The sequence below is a fragment of the Rhyacophila brunnea genome, unplaced genomic scaffold (assembly GCF_057557595.1).
Source record: "Rhyacophila brunnea isolate RB1 unplaced genomic scaffold, BYU_Rbru_1.0 scaffold_4, whole genome shotgun sequence".
NCBI lineage: Eukaryota > Metazoa > Arthropoda > Insecta > Trichoptera > Rhyacophilidae > Rhyacophila > Rhyacophila brunnea.
Window position 1 is genome coordinate 18,269,142 of NW_028233068.1, and position 15,144 is coordinate 18,284,285.

The following is a 15,144-nucleotide window of genomic DNA, read 5'->3' on the forward strand; positions in this document are numbered from 1 at the left end:
TGTCAATCGCTGCGTCTGACAATCGCGTATGCTTTTGAGACACAAAATTCTCTGATGTTGCAAAAATTGCTCACATTTTGAGTCGACGTTGGCTTAATTGTTTTAAATGCCCCGATCAGTCTTTGAATTTTTTATGTTTTCTGTCCACTTTTTTCTTATAGAAAATAGTTTTTTTTAATTAATATTTGATAATAAAGAAATTCCGAGAAAAGATTCTCGAGATCCGGGATTTTCCGAAATGTTAAAAATTTCAATTCTCGAGATTCGGGATGGAAAATCTCGAAAAATTCTCGAGAATTCCCGTCGGAAAATTCCCGAAACCCAACTCTAGTTACTGCATAGTTAAAATACGGTCGAATTACACCTTCAGACCATAAACCACACCAAACTGTTAATTTTTGGGGATGTAAAGTTATTTCAAGAATAGCATGTTGGTTTTTATTACTCTAAATGCAACAATTATGCTTATTTATGAAGCAATTCTACCAAAAATGAGCTTCATCGCTGAAGATTATTTTTTCATGAAAATATGATGGTTTGTTTCAAGTTTCTCTTAAGTCTAATTAGAAAAATTTCAACGTACCAAATAGACATTCGGTTTAAGTTCTTTTATTATAATTATGTATTTATATGCCTTCAAATAAAAATCTTTATGAAGAATATTCCATGTAGTACCATAAGAAAATACAAGTTCTCGAGAATGATGTATAATTGATTGTTCAGGATTTTGATTCACAACCACAACATCGATATTTTTAGTAGAGCGTTTACGTTTTTGACAGGTTAGATTCTTAACATCACAAATATTACCATTTGATTTGAATTTTTTAATTAAATTACGAATAGTAAGCGCTGTAAGTCGATTATTTTGACCATAAATTTCACGTAATGCCCGAAACGTAGCTCAAATAAATTCATTATTGTTCTAATAAATTTTAAGAATCTGTATACACTGTAAAACTATGTATATTTCCATGATTTTTTTTCAAAACAATACTGAACACAAATTCCAATTTAGTGGGAGTGAGAAAAAAATGGTTTCTATGAAGTTTTAAAATTCTATAGTACTAATTTGATTACCCTATAAGTATGTACATATGAATAAAAGAATTATTAGGATTAAGTGTTTAAGTAGCAACTTATTTAATTTAGTTAAGATACTGTGGTTTTACCTCTGACATCAGTCATTTAAAATACTTGTAATCCCTGCTGTATATTGTTGGTTTGTTTTTAATTACTATAAAATAAATCGATTAAATTTATTCAGTTTTACATCGATATAAAGATGTTCAGCTATTTCGAGCTGTATATAAAGGTTATTAATAATTGAATCTAATGTAAAGTTATGCACAATTAAATCTTTACCACCTTATGTTTTTCACCCAAGAATTGACAGAGTTGAACACCGTTAAATCATAAAATAACTAAAGCAGCTATGAACTTGACGTTGTAAAACGAATATAATATATTATTAATACATTATAATTTAAACGATTGAATACCTCTATGTCTTATATATTTGTATGTGATATAAGATAAGATGACGAATAGCTTACAAAGTTATAAGTTAGTAGCTATCTATCTATTATTTAAATTAGAATTTAAAAAATATATACTTTACCGTCTTGGTAATGCTTATATGAAAAATTGTACGAGGAAATGTCAAAGTTGTGATGAGTTTTATTTAACTTGAGCGAGAGAAGTTTTAAGATTACTACGTGATATTTTATAAAAAAATGGCCTCGCTCCTTGCGATTTCTTACTAAAGAGAGATATATACGTTTCCGTGTTCAGAGCTACGTTAATTTTAAATATTTTTAGAAATTATTTATGTACCATCGGCTTATCATATTGGAGTAGGATAGATCCTGCGTTCCTAAAGTAAACTTCTCCAGTTCGATCTATTTTGCGCTTCGTTGTGGTGCCAATTTGTCGCCCAAGTCATAATTTGTTATAACTGAGATGTATTGATTTTATAATTTAGAGCTAAAATACAAATATATCATCATTTATGGCGCTACAACCCTTGGCGGGTCATTGCCGTCTTCAAAAACTACCTCCATTTTCCACTCACCTTCTCGGCATCCAGTGGCACCCAGAACATTACGAAGGTAAGAAATAGAAGCTAAACCACTTCCAAGTCTGGCACCATGACTCTTCGTGTAAACCATCGTTCACAAAAGCCATTGCATCTCAAATATTATGTAGGTTTATGAAAAAGTGTATCAGCACTTGATTTAAGTGAGTTCTTGCAGCAACTGAACCATGTGAGTAGTGTCAATTAGGTGGTAATTCATGGGATATACTGGAAACAAAAAAATACAAGGGTGCGTCCAAACCTGTCGCGCCATAACCCTCTATGCACATAAATCCACCACTGTTTGAGAGTAGGTTTCATGAAAATGCTCTAATTCTCAGTAGATAGTATCTATGTACGTAGATTAAAAAGTTATTGGTATATTTATATAGTTATTTGTTTAAGATGGCCGAAAATAAATAATATAATAGGTGAGTAGATGCCTAATTAATTTACAGATAATTTGAAACTAAAAACGAAAAGGGACGGCACTCTCAGTCTACTGAAGGGCAGTACTTTGCCCAGGGACGTCACTGGTCCTAAAAATATTATATTTTTATTTTAAAAATCAACATTTTTTTTTATTTCGAAATAAATAATTATTTTATTTTTGTTGAAATAAAAAAAAACGGAAAAGTAGATACTAATACTAATTTTCAAAAAGAATTTGTTTTGGTGTAGACATTTTTAATTGACATTTCAGAAAAAAACTACAACAAAAGCTACAGAATTTGATTCCAAGTGGTAAATTTTCTTCTCAGAATTCACTACGCGTGAAAGAATCTTTATGCAATTAATACCTAATGTCGGCTTGAAATGAAAAAGTTTGAAAACCACTGAAGTATTTTATTATTATCATCTACTAGAAAAAACTACAACTAAAAAATCCGTCACATCCCGAAATAGTAAATATATCTCAGATAGCAATAAAATGTGCTGTTATGTTTGTAAATAATCATGATAGTCAAGTTTAAATACTATTTGAAGTATATTGTATATAATATTCTGTTGTTTGTATGAGAGAGCTTATAAATAAATAAATGAAGCGAAAGTTTTCATGTTTCCTTGTAAACATTTGCTGTAAGACAATCGTGCAAAATTGATCAGAAAGTGCTGGTCACGCAAAAATCCGATCCGTTAAGTACAGGATGACAAGCTCTTTCTACAAATGACCGATCGATCTGGCTCACAGCTTCTCAAAATGTCGCACCAATTTATTTTCGGTAATATTTTGGATAGTTAGCAAATTCCTGATATTAATTATGTTTTGCAATCGTTTCTGTATTTAGACAATGCCGGTGAGCGTCAGGATTACCAATGGTATCAAGCAGTGACTAGATATTGCAATCAAATGCAGTATTTACATTGTATAGATTATAGTGAAATAATTAGTAAGGTACCGTAAATCAGTGGTTGGCAACTTACAGACACTGAAATGACTCATAGTATTAGACATATTATTATGTTGAACTCATACTATAATAAGGCAAAAATATTTGACGAAAATATACTACTTTCTACTATATTCTGTAAGTAAGGATTGCAATACCAAATGAAAAATACAATACCGGTTTTTCAGTATTAATTATTATTGAATACCGGTATTCGTTAAAACATAAAACAAACAGCAGTACTTATCAGTAAATGTAGTTATTAAAATCTCTTTAAAACATTATTTTATACTTACCAAAAACCTATCTATTTAGATTAAATGTAATGTTTGTAAGCATTTAAAACATTGTATTGATCATAATTAATATTATAAAACTGGTGATTTTTATAAATAATTTCAATATATTGATAATCTTACCTAAAGCCTTCAATTTCAAATGCAAATAAGTTCGGCTGCAGGAAAAGCTTCTTAAATTCAACGTATGTACAGTCATCAATAGTACACGAAGGTTTTCTATTTTGAAATACTATTATGATAATTTTATTCATCGTGACAATTATGTAAATATATTTGATGCATTTTGTTTCATTATTACCTATTTCACCTCTGTTGGATTCAGTCAATATATTCGCATTTTAGCAGCACGTAACGTATAATACATTTTCAAAAAAAAAAAACAAGGGTGCTTTTAAATTCCGGTATTTTGAATTTTTAAAACAGGTGTTTCGGTCTTGATATATACTGAAAGCCTCAAATGGATAATTGTTGAACAAATTTAGTCATCCAGTGGTATCCAAGAGGTACAAAACGTCGACAAAGTAGATCCAGAGGCCGCTGGATTGATGAAATGATAAAATTCTGCGGAAGTACGTCGCAGCGCAACGCACAGGACCAAGAGAAGTGGAGGCAGCTTGAAGAGGCCTTCATCCAGCACTGGATAGATTCAGGCTGATGATGATGATGATGATATACTGAAATACCGGTACTGCAATCCCTAACTGTAAGTGATAAAATTTATTTTAAATTAAAGTACTTACTGAAAACTAAACGATTCATCGTCATTCTGTAGTCTCAGCTGTCCCGTTGCAAAATACACGCGGTAGGTTGCCGACCGCTGCCGGCCTAATTATGTTGTTACACGATAAAAAAAGCATGTTCTTCTTCGATGTATGGACACAATACAGCATGGCTAGAGTTGAGTATTTCCTGAGAAAATATCAGTCTCGAGATTCGGGATTTCCCGAAATGATGAAATTTTGAATTCTTGAGATTCGGGATTTCCGGAAAAAAAATTCTCGAGATATCGGGAAATTTAAAAAAACCTGTAAAAATCCTAAAATCAGTGTAAAACAGACAAATTTCAAAATAATATGATTTTTTTTTATTTATGAAAGAAGACAAACAAAATAGAAGTAGGAAAACAAAAATAATTCAAAACATTACTTACTTATTAAAATGGAATTTCATAAATTTTGAGTCGACATTGGCTTAATTGTGTTAAATGCCCCGACCAGTCTATGAAAGTTTTGTGTTTTCTGTCCACTTTTTTCATATGGAAAATCATTTTTTCAATTAATATTTGATAATTAAGGAATCCCAAATCCCGAGAAAAGATTCTCGAGATCCGGGATTTCCCGAAATGTTAAAATTTTTAATTCTCGAGATTCGGGATGGAAAATCTTGAAAATTTCTCGAGAATTCCGGTCGGGAAATTCCCGAAACCCAAATCTAAGCATGGCTAAATGGCAAACAATCATTCCTGGAAGTCCAACAACAGTAATGACGTAGAAGTAAAATAATTGCGGAAACACCCAGGTTTTATGAGCGAAACTAGTCGTTTACTTATAAAAAACTATTATTTTTTCATAATTTCTGCTCAATGCATTCAGATGTTGCATAATAGACCAAACGAGAGCATTCATAAATTAATTGCATGATGCGGCGTTAATAGTATAATATGTCTTATACCAGTGGTTCTTAACCGGTGTTCCTCAGAACACTAGTAGTTATTCCGCCGTCTTGTTACAAATTAGTGTTCCACGAAATTATGAAACCGGAGTAATATAGAAACTATGCTTGAGCGAACTTTAGGGTAAATGCGCAGTGCTGTCTAAAATGTTATGACGTTATACGAGTAACACTAAACGCAAAATTTGTGAGTTTTTGTTATAAGAACTTGGTTGCTATGTCAACGGATCTTCAATGAAATTAACTGATTGAGGAATTTAAGGTTTTTTTTCTAGGTCTTTTCATAATACAGAAGAAAATACAACTCCATATTTGTGTTAGGTCAGTTTTTAAAGATTCACCAGTATAAAGACATTTGCTAGTATAAACAATGAAATAAGGGTACTAACTACACTTATATAAAACCTAATTCAGCTGAAATCTCAAAACATCGACAATATTAGGTGGGTATTGCATTACAATTGATTTAAATTAGTGCCATTTGTATAAAAGTGATTTTAATTACACTTTTCTCAAATATTTTTGTTTTTGTTTTTTACAGTATTGTAATATATAATTTATTATTAACTTTATGTTCACGCATATACGATTTATTGTTAGTGGTGCAAAAAAAAAACAACAATTGTTATAAGTCGCTTATAACATCGATTTTAGGCATTGTACGTATTCAGGGTTCTCTGTTACATCATTGTTCATTTTGATGAATACCTAAATAATTGCTTTAAGATATGTGATCGAAGAACAGATAAAAAAAGACAAAATTATTTATTATCAATTAGTAAGCTCGGTTGTACATACAACTTCGTCTGTAATATAGACATACATTAAAATTCACAGCAATGTCAGAACATTACTCTCCGAGGCAGCATCTGCCGCATGCGTCGCTGAAACATTATTTGTTGTGTCCGAGATGCAGCCCGCTTCGAATGAAATTTGTTGTATGGAGCAGCAGATATTTTTCTCAACAGAAAATGTTGCATTCATGCTGTGTGCGATGGTACATTAAGTTACACGTGTTTTGTAAATGCCAACAAAATCCCATCGACAGAGTTCGATGTGTTGCAATCGAGACGAGTTTAAATGTGCGATCAGGATTAAATGCGTTTTCACATTATCAAATCTTGTTTAATTGCATGGCACGAAAAATGTGATTTTGATTTTGCATTATAAAACACATTAAGTACCTACTGCATTCAGTTCTAATATTTCAAATACTATTTTTACTATAAATAGCGCCGCGTACACTTTGGACAACAGTGATATATTTCGTTTCCGATAAAATTACTTAGGACCCTTCCTTAGCACATCTTCCATTACGAAATATTTTGAGAAGAATAGGATATGACGTCACATGCCAAACCCGTCACGGCACAACATGTTGTCAATGTCAATATTAAATATACTAATACTTCATGCATCCTCCTTTTCTTTGTTTTATTTTATTTTGGATTTCAGCTGAGTATTTTATTGTATTTATAAAAATAATAAAAGAAGACGAAATAAATCACAATGAAGGTTTAGAATTGAAAATGTTGGACCGAGTTATATACATACATAGCGAGATGTCGTCATTAGGTAATATACATTTGAAGTTAATTGAACATACATACTTTGAAAAATCTTTTTGAAAAAAATACGACACTCAGTAGGACTCCAAGCTGCGTTTTTTCTCAGGATTCGGGCCCACGCGCATTGACCACTATGATATAGGCTATATAAATATATATATGATATATCTTATCTAATTGCGATGAATTTTAACTATTGGTTCTTACAACGAAGTTCTCTCTGAAGCGCTAGCTAGATATGTTCTATTGGTTATATATTTCTCAGAAGTGTTTTGAAATAATTATGCATGTTCAATAAAAAGAATGTTACATTGGTTTTTGAATCTTGTGAATTATTCGTTCAATTCAAAAAAATAGTTTATCAATACAGTAGTACCTTCAATTTACACAGTAATCGCATCGGAGGTATTGCAAATTCAAATGACGAGTGCTTCATGTATCATTTTATACTTATATCTTTTTAAAAAAATAATTTTTCTTTCATATCGGATGTTTTAATAGCTAAATGACAAAGTACATAATAGATGTTATATAAATACTGTGAAATAATAATAATGATACAACGACATTCAATATGCATTGAAATATACCAAATGAGTAAAAGAATTTATAAAACAACGTCCATCTCACGCAACTCACTTACGCAAGTGGAATATATCAAATACCGAAATAATTTCATTAAACCTAGCATTTGACCTCGCAAGCAATTACTAAGTGTATATTATGTAAATAAAAATCATTATGGTGTGGGAAAATGTATATTTTAAAATAGCACGTTTGGGATATTGTGGAAATTTGAAAAGCATTGTACTAAAGAGCGCAAACTAATGAACTAAAACGGTCTAATTAGTTGATTCTCAAAGTTTTCTTGGCTCCGGTCCTTCAACTCCTATAATAGCTTAACTGGGCACACAAAGCGAGCTCCAATTAAAACTAGTTCAACAGCCAAATCGGGAAGGAAATAAAAGCGGAAATAATCCAAATAATAAAGGCAGAAAACCTTCCTAAATATATGAAAAAGTAGGGAGCACTTAATACTTTTAATGTTTTGAAAATGCTCTTTTCCGAAATTGAGGACGATATTCACTTATATACTTACTTATATTTTACTATAATAATCTTATTCATTACCTATGTAATCTTCGAATAGTGTAAGATTTGATTGGTTATTAAATAGCTAAAAGTTGGTATATTATAATTATTATTAAACCATCAATTCATTAAGGTTGTCCACTATTCGCGAAATGATCCGTAATCCCTCGCCGATGTTAATGAACGGATATACGAGAATTACTCTATACACTTAGGAATGTTATACACATTATTCACCATAATCAAAACATTATCATAATCTAATATTTATCGTGCTTATTATAGTGTTTCTTTTTTATATATTTTGCCCAGAGAGTTTTTCGGAAATTTAAAATATATTACGGTATTAATTTAATACTATTAATTATTTTTGGCAAATATTATCCTCAGTGTGAACAAAAATATCATTTTGTTCTATTACGGCTGCATAAAAACATTTGGAATGTATAAAAATAAATCGATTGGAACTTGAACCAACAACCGTCGCATTTCGGGCGGTATACTTTGTCCAATAAGTTATCAATAATAAATATTAATAACGCCGAAATATATCAATATCCTCAAGTTTTCCAAATTCGATTTATATTGACGACCATCTTTTATAATTTTGAATCAAGGTATTAAGGTTGATTTATAGAGAGCATCAGGATCTCTATATTTTTTATTAAACGTATCTGCATTTGATAATATATTGATTAAACTATTTTTATTCAAATCTTAAAAATCTCTTTCATCATTATACAAGATTGCGTGTAGCATTATTTATTGAATAAACATACTTTAAGTGTTGAATGAGAGCTTAATTATTGGATAAAGCAATGATAGTTGTGGGTTCAAATGCCAATTAGTGAATTAAAAAAATAACTGGTATGTTTCTGAGATTGTTTAAAATTGTAAATAGGTAAGAGATGTCACGGAGACTTGAAGCTTTCAAGATGTGGCTGTATAGACGCATCCTCAAAATTCCTTGGACTGACCGGGTGACAAATGTTGAAGTTCTCAATCGAATGGGGAAGGACCGTGAAGTTCTACGTAGTATCAAAACCAGGAAACTACAGTACCTTGGTCACATTATGAGAGGACAAAAATACAGCATTCCCCAACTTGTCATTCAATGAAAGATCAATGGGAAGCGTAGCAGAGGACGGCGCCGCATTTCTTAGCTTAAGAACCTCCGTGATTGGTACGAGTACAGCTCCACTGAACTGTTCCGGGTAGCAAACGACAACGCAAAGATAAGATCGCCTTGATGGTGGCCGACCTCCGGGATGGCACAATAAGAAGAAGATAGGTAACTATATAAATAGATTTTTTTATAATATTAGTATGTACTTCATGCACCTACATATTATGTTATTACACGAATTGAACTGTTGCCACTGGCTATTTTTTACTTGATAATAAATCTTTAATTAACCTTATTTTGAAGTTATACTTCTTTTGGGGCGAGAGTGAAATTGAGAGCTGCGCGCGCACACCGTTACAACAGTATGAAAATAGCTGCGAATCAGTCAGCTGTATACAAACGCAAGTTTGATAGTAGAAATTTTTCCGTTGCATTTGCAATTCCTTACGTAAACAAATGGTTAGACGTCAGAGAGACAGTTGTTACTTTAAAAATAAAAAGACGAGAAATAACAAGATAATTAAGAGCTTGTCGAAGAATCTAGGTTTTCAAAAGTTTTGTTTTTGTTTTGTTACGCCAAAGAATTATAACTTCTAACACGCGTTTATAAGTACATGCACCGATATTTTTTTTTATTCAACAAATGATTCACAAGATTTAAGAATGTAACATTCCAATTATTGAACAATATGTATGTTCTTAAATCTTGAATTATTCGTTGAATAAAAAATATATTTTCTCAGAAGTGTTTTCAAAATTATGTAAGTATGCTTTAATAATAATTAGAAATGCATCAAAGAGTTTCCTTTAGGATTTTCCTGCTTACCATATAATTTAATTAGGGTTGAAATCTTATCTAATTTTCAAGACATTTAACTATATTATTAAGAAAAGCCGCGACTATCTCGCTTAGGGAAATGGCATCCCTTCGCAGCGGTTTGAGTAACCGAGACTAATGCATCATGGTATAAATGTTACCGCTAAACTTGTGAACTGGTATAAGTGCGTACATTACCGATAGACAGTGGCGTGCGTAGGCATCGGTGGAAATTATATTTATTGGGGGCTATTTCCATGTGTGCTACTCGCAATCTTCAAGAGATTTTCCATTGTCATTATGTGTGAATATAGCCCAGTGACGTCCTGCTAAATAAGCTGGTCATTTGGTATTATTTATGAGGCAGCAAATAAATAAAATAATTCGAATATTACAATTTGCAAAAACTTATTTAAAAAAAGGTTTAATACGAATGATTTTTTCAGCTGAGACGCTTGTCTAAACGTAAGTGGATGTACCTATGTATATTTTAATAGTATCATTTCAAAGATATTGAATACATATATATTAAAATTACGTTTTTATTCTGTTGAATTATTATTATTATAATCCATATTGATATGCTCAAACTTGTACTTGATATGAAGTAAATAAAAAACAAACAAATATAGAAAACTGAAATGTCATTATGATATTTCATTTTGATTTCCATAGTAACGCACGTATATATTAATAATTTAGTTGCTAGGACCACCGCCTTAGCAACCAATAATAGTCTTTTACTTTTTACGGATTTTTTTGAAATAACTTTCCATACAAAACAGAATTAACTGAAAATGAATTCACCTCTGATTTAAGATGGCTAAAAGTATTAAAATAATGCATTGTCATCGTGTTATGATGTATTATAAAAGTTTTAATTAGTCTTGCTAGTCGATAAGTTAGTTAAAAAACGATTCCAGGATTTGTACTGGACAAACAACCACCGGACAAACAAGAATACGAGCTAATAAAAACGTTGTAAAAAAGTCCAGAAAAAATAATAAAACAATGTAAGTAAAGAAGTTACAAATAATTTGAGACCAAAAATCTAAGAAGGTTGTGTTTTAAGTCTAATCTTATCTTGAAACCTAGAAACGTCGCTGATATAATAATATATACTCCATATTGACTCCATGGCATTGGAATTGTCGTGCTTCACCCATTGCTCTGGTTTTTCTAACATTATGTCTAATGAATGCATATGGAAAATTATTGCGGGATACCTGTCACGTATCGAAGAGTGCTTTACCGGAATGATTACGGCACAAGTTTTAAGGTCACCCCTCATTCGTATGTCAGGGTATATGTTTGAAAGGATACTGGATGGTAGGTAGTGGAAGGATAATTATATAATACTGTACCTGAATTATTATATACAAAGTGTAGGTAATATTCATTCAAACATTACATATTAAACAAATTTTACGATTATTCCATAAACAACTAATACATAAGTATATATGTTATATTATAATATATTAAAAAATGTCTTCTTGGTTTTGTGATTTGTGAATACGATGGCGTTTCAATGATATTTTTTGACTTTTGATACAAATGTATCCAAATCACAATGTTCTTAATTGTAAACTTTTTTTAAACAAATATAAATATTTATATGTACATCTGGTTTCGCAGTTCAAAAATCACAGAATTAAATAATTACTCATATTATTGATTATTTTATTGGCTTAATTTTATATGGAAGGTTTTTTGTTTAAATTGTAAACTTTGCCGTGCAATTTATATCATTATCATCAGTTGATGTTGGTCCATTGTTAGGTGAAGGTCTCCCTTAGCTCCCTCAATTCTTTCTGGTTCGTCACTGTCACGTTTTGTATATCGTGGGCGTACAGGCAGAAGTCACTAGCTCCAGTTTTGACGAAATAGAGATTTTAATGTCATTATATAGAAAAAGTAATGCTGCTTGACTGGCAGAAGTCACGATTTAAGATTATTGAACATATAAAAAAATAAAAATAATGAATAACTCAAAAAATAATGATTTTACAACCATTTTAAGAATACAAAAAACAAAAAACATTGATTGTCTCAGAACTATGTATTTGGAGTTAGTGACTTCTGCCTGTACGCCCACGATATATACACATCGTAATATTAAGTACAACAATTTTATATATTATGGTGAATAAAAAAGTGCCACTAAAACATTTAAAAAATATCAAAATTATGATTAAATTAAAAAAAAAATTGAAATGGCAACTGGGTACTCGTAATAAATTACGGAAGTGAGTGAATACTAAGAAATGTAGTAAAGCATTCTGTTAGTACCACATTGATAGAGGCAATACTATGATTTAAAACGATTTATGGAAGTGATCAAATCCCCATTGGGATGCCACTGCTGGTAGTAGTTAATTCTAGAATATTCCATTCCTCTTAGAGAAGGTACTTAAGTGGAATTGTATTCGGTCTCTCAGTCCCAATGCAATGATATTTCAAGCGGCTACAGTGTGTTCGTAATTTAACTGCCACGATAAAGGAAACCACGGTGTTCTGTAAGACTTCACTTAAAATGTTACTATTTTGCGTCAGCAATTAAAATGTTTAATTCAAATTACCTACACAAAAAATAAAGTTAAGTTGCATTGAAATATCTTAGTTTTATTTCTATCTACGAGTTTTATTATAGGTACACCACCGTAAAATATAAATAAAATATATCAACACTATCTATTGATTATTTGAGGCATTATTTCCAAAAACTGATATGGTCAAAATCTATAACTACCAAGACCCGCCAAAGGGATATGAAAACTTGTAAAAAATACTTTTAGAAACAGATTAATTAAAATATTACAGGTAACTACCGGTGTGTTCCTTTTTATGCAAACATAATATAAATACGAACTCCTGGGTCACAAGCTAAAACCTGCGTCTTGCACAAAATTGTATGTAATTTTTTCTATACGTATTTTATCCAGTGCAAGAACCCAGTGGTTTGGACGAATATCTAACAACTATTCCTAGTAACAAAAACTGTTGATACATAGTTAACCTCAAAATTTTGTAACGACATTATTATGTTGCGTTTAGGAATAAACATGGAAATTTACCATAGGTATTTATTTTACACTATTATCCAGACTATGTTGATATTGTGTTGTAAGAACCGAAATAACTATTGACTACAAAATATATTCCATAGGAGCATTAAACTATTATTTTATTACCTAAAAGAGGTTTGAAATATTTGTTCATAGATGACAGTATTATTTGAGCAATAAGTAAATTGAATATTCTATAAAAAATGTTGTTTCCATGTGATAAATTTTGATTGTTTATTTATATAATACAATTAATGTATTTATCAATGCAGTAGAATGGTGTCAGATTCATATAGCAATGCAGATGATATCGACATACCGATTTAAGTGTTGGTATCGTTGCTTTCAAAGTCATTTAATCGTGGTCGCAGTGCCAAAAGAAGCTATCGTTTCTTTACGATACATTAACAAAATAAAATAATATAAACTGAAAAAGACACTTGAATTCTGATAATAGATTTTTTGTCCTTAAAACCTGATCGTATCTTTCAGGTCACCGGGTGTATTTTAAGTTAGTACAATCTCTGAGGGAATTTTATATGAAGCTCACAAGCCAAACTAAGTGCACAATTCATTCAATTAATTTTGATGAATTAAAAGACTTAAACGTTGCATGCACTATTCTACTATTCTTCAATTTATTATAAGCTATTTATTATATATACTACAGCACTGGGAATTTTTATGGTACTTACCTACATAGTTTCCATCAACTTGCGGTTAAAACAGTTAGATGAAATATACTGAGAGTAAAAATTTGTAGCAAACATGTACGAGTAGAAATATCAAAGGTATACGTAGTAGAGGAAGATGCTGCATTACGTGACTTAATAGCATTCGTGATTGATAAGAGTGCTGTTCCATTGAGCTCCTCTGGATGATAATATGTAGATGATAAAGTGAATACCACTCTGATGGTGGCCCACCTTCAATGGACAATGGAATAATAAGAAGAACACCTATTTTTATTGTAAAGTTGTTTTTTTATTAACGTTGTCATTGTAAAAAAAAACAATTATTGAAATTCACATAAGAAAAAATCACCGAGCAAGTCATCTTGAAATAACAAGGTTTTACATTCATTAAATTAGAACTAATTATAATAATTCTTTTATTCAATGAATAATTCACAAGATTTAAGAATATATCATTCTGATTATTGAACATATATAATTTTGAAAAACACTTTCTGAGAGAATATATTATAACCAATAGAAAAAATCTTTTTTTGAAAAAAAAGTAAGCGAACCCGACGGGGAATCGAACCCCGTATCTCTCAGGTTTACGCCCTATCCGTTGCATTACCACTATGCTACGAGGTGACATACTAGTAGCGACAAATTTTATCTATTGGTCAATTTTAATACCTACTCATCAGTGCTCTTCCAAATCAAGCTACTTTGGCAATCGATTTTTTATAATATATTCTCTCAGAAAGTGTTTTTAAAAATTATATATGTTCAATTAAAGACTAATTTATAAAACAACGATTAAATTTACGATTTTAACGAAAAAAATTAAAACAATATTTAGCAACGTGTTGGAAAAAAGGCGATTAAAATTGGTTATACATTATTTTGAAGTAGACATTTCATTAAAAGCATTAACTATTACTATTTTTATGAAATACTATTCATGTCACAGTGCTGAAGAGTGGAGGTAGGTTGTAGTGATCCGGCATTAAAAGTGATTCCTTAGCTTTGCCATACATATTTTTTTCCATTGAATTATGAATACAAATTGCAGATGGTTAGTTTTTAAAATTAAATTAAGTCCTACCCAACCAAATCATACTAGATAATTAATCATTAAATGATACATATTTTTGATCTAGTTTAAGCCTACCTCAACTTTTCGCCACAATCACCTCACAACTGAGTTTTAACTCTTAATTGCATGGTGTTACCTTTCAGCAATTAACTGTATTATTCTTTACATTTTTTTGTGTGAATGAAATTTTATTTAAAAACTTGCAGTTCTCTACTATTGACATAATGTATTGACAAAAGAGAATAGTTATAACTTTTATTCACAG